This window comes from Nelumbo nucifera, chromosome 1, assembly GCF_055504915.1.
Source record: "Nelumbo nucifera cultivar China Antique chromosome 1, China Antique-T2T, whole genome shotgun sequence".
Lineage (NCBI taxonomy): Eukaryota > Viridiplantae > Streptophyta > Magnoliopsida > Proteales > Nelumbonaceae > Nelumbo > Nelumbo nucifera.
The window spans coordinates 197,915,001-197,917,980 of NC_142649.1; the positions used below are offsets into that span (position 1 = coordinate 197,915,001).

The window sequence follows — 2,980 nt, forward strand, 5'->3', positions numbered from 1 at the left end:
CACACAGGTTGTTCAAATGTGAATGTTAAAGCTTATATCTAATGGAGTGAACCTGGTAGCACCCAACTAAGCACAAGCAACTTCTGCAGCTCTCTTACCTTCAACACGTTTAATGGGGAGATCTCCCCAAAATGAGCCACTGAACACATTAAAGGCAGTAGCAGAGATAGACAGAAGATCTAACTAATGCAAGCTGCACTTTTATGGGCTTGTTGGAACCCTTTGGCCTCAATTAAGTCTTTCTTCTCTAATTTTGGGCTGGTAGTTTGCAAGGTCACCTAGAAACCCATATGGTTAGATTGGTCGCACTTGCACAGAACTGCATAGAGCTTTTTGAACTTTGAAGCAGAAATAGTTTGCTCTAATTTTCACTCAAGTCTTTTTTCTCTAATTTTATCTATCAAAACAAGGTGCCCCCGCCCCCCCCCCCCCCCCAAATAAAGTAAAATAAGGAAAGCAAAAGAAAAAAAACAGACATAAAGGCAAGATAGCATCAAGCACATTATCAAAGGAAATCACATATATTTGCATTACAATGTGAGATAAAGTGAGGTGGAGCTCCCATCAAATATCATGCTTCATTGTAAAAGTGTGCAGTAAACCCAAGCAAACCATACACTAAAAGGCGGCTGAGACTCAAAACATATTATAGACACCACAACAAAGACGAAGCGCCAGGTTCAGAGTTGACTCTTTCTGAATGTTATAGTCTGCCAGAGTTCTCCCATCCTCAAGCAGTTTCCTTGCAAAGATGAGCCTCTGATGGTTCGGAGGGATCCCCTCTTTGTCTTGAATCTTGGCCTTCACATTGTCTATCGTGTCTGAGCTCTCCACTTCAAGGGTGATGGTCCGATCTATCCACTTCACCAAGATCTGCATGCCACCACGGAGACGGAGGACCAAGTGGAGGGTGGATTCTTTCTGAATATTGTAATCAGCCAGTGTTCTTCCATCTTCTAGCTGCTTCCCAGCAAAGATGAGCCGCTGCTGGTCAGAAGGAATTCCCTCCTTATCCTGGATCTTTGCTTTTACATTGTCTATAGTATCAGAACTCTCCACTTCTAAAGTAATGGTTTTCCCAGTCAGTGTTTTGACAAAAATCTGAATGCCTCCACGAAGTCGAAGGACGAGGCGGAGGGTGGACTCCTTCTGAATGTTGTAATCTGCCAAGGTACGGCCATCCTCTAATTGTTTTCCAGCAAATATGAGCCTCTGTTGGTCAGGTGGGATGGCTTCCTTGTCCTGAATCTTAGCCTTAACATTGTCTATGGTGTCTGAGCTTTCTACTTCAAGCGTGATAGTTTTCCCGGAAGCGTCTTAACAAAGATTTGCATGCCACCCCTCAGACGGAGAACAAGGTGGAGAGTAGACTCCTTCTGAATGTTTAATCAGCTAATGTCCGGCCATCTTCAAGTTGTTTTCCAGCAAAGATAAGCCTCTGCTGGTCAGGAGGGATCCCCTCCTTGTCCTGGATCTTGGCCTTGACATTGTCAATTGTATCAGAACTCTCTACCTCCAGGGTGATTGTTTTTCCAGTTAACGTCTTAACAAATATCTGCATTCCACCTCTCAAACGAAGAACCAGATGCAATGTGGATTCCTTCTGAATAATGTAGTCTGCCAAGGTTCGACCATCCTCTAGTTGCTTACCAGCGAAGATAAGTCTCTGCTGGTCAGGGGGATTCCTTCTTTATCTTGGATTTTGGCCTTGACATTGTCAATAGTGTCAGAGCTTTCAACCTCCAGAGTGATGGTCTTTCCAGTGAGAGTCTTGACAAAGATCTGCATCTGTAACAACAGGGATACAAGTTTAGAAATACTGATAAATCAAGAGAGTAAAAATTAAAAAAAAAATGCAATATAGGGAAGAAAGCTGAGGAGAATCATCCAGGGTTTCTTAGCAAAATAGAAAGTACCAACAAATGTTGTACAAACATCGCATTATATATCAGAATTAGACGAGAGAAGATGGACTGTTAAAACAAGCAGCGGAAGGCTCTAATTGAAAAAAAAAAAAAAACATATTTAATAGAAATACAATCAAATAAAAAAAAAATTTAATATTAGAAAGAAATAACAATCAACTTTTTTCTTGGATAAACATCATCCTAAATTCCAAATCTAAAGAAATGGATGCAAAAGTTGTTATAGATAAAAACTTCTCAGTAAAAAACAAATAAAGAAAAGTTTACAAGGTGAACCCAGAAAGGCGGAAATAGAAAGAAGGAACCAGAAAACAGAAGAAAACAAAAACCCTAAGGCCGTGTTCAGTTTAAAAGAAATGGTAGGGAAAGGTAGGGAAACCAATACAACCCTTGTATAGGTTTCCTACCATTTCTTTCAAACCAAACAGAGTCTAAGTATTCGAAAACAGCTGAAATCAAAACTACAGAGAATAAAATCCACTATACCTAGATCAAGCAAAATAACAAGAAACATGCCAGAGATCAGGAAAAAAGATAATCAAGTAATACAGAACAGAAACATCAGAGGAAAAAAAAGAAAATAGCTCATGAAAAGAAAGAGACTGCATACCTTAACTATAGATTCTGAACGATAGAACGAAGACGAAGGGCGATATAGCGAAATCCCTCAGAAACCGAGAAAATAAAAGTTAGCCAGATGATCTTGGGCACAGATGAGAAGAGTATTTATAGCTTCTCTCTTGGAGGTCGGTGGTTCTATTGCTCGTATGATTCAAACACGTGCACCATCAAAATGGTCTAACGTTTTTAGTTTTCTCCACCTCATCCACGGTCATACCATCACAGAAAACCCGACTTTTCCTGGAAGCCTTTTTAGTATTGAGGCGCATAGTCCAACGCTTCTAGTATAGGCGAGAAACAGGACGCATGAACCCGCGAATAGGATTCGACCACGTCGACCATTTCAATGTTAACGGTCAAATGCACGTTAATGTGGTTTGATCGATTCAATCAAACATGAACCGGTTCTAACTTAACCCACCGGTCGTGACGAA

General features: G+C 40.6%; 1 pseudogene across 1 annotated transcript; it reads right to left on the reverse strand.

Moving 5' to 3' along the window:
- Positions 1–502: 502 nt before the first annotated feature.
- On the reverse strand, positions 503–1,788 carry LOC104602334 (polyubiquitin 4-like; annotated as a pseudogene). Its single transcript, XR_016080882.1, has one exon. The product of XR_016080882.1 is annotated as a polyubiquitin 4-like (transcript).
- Positions 1,789–2,980: the final 1,192 nt, after the last annotated feature.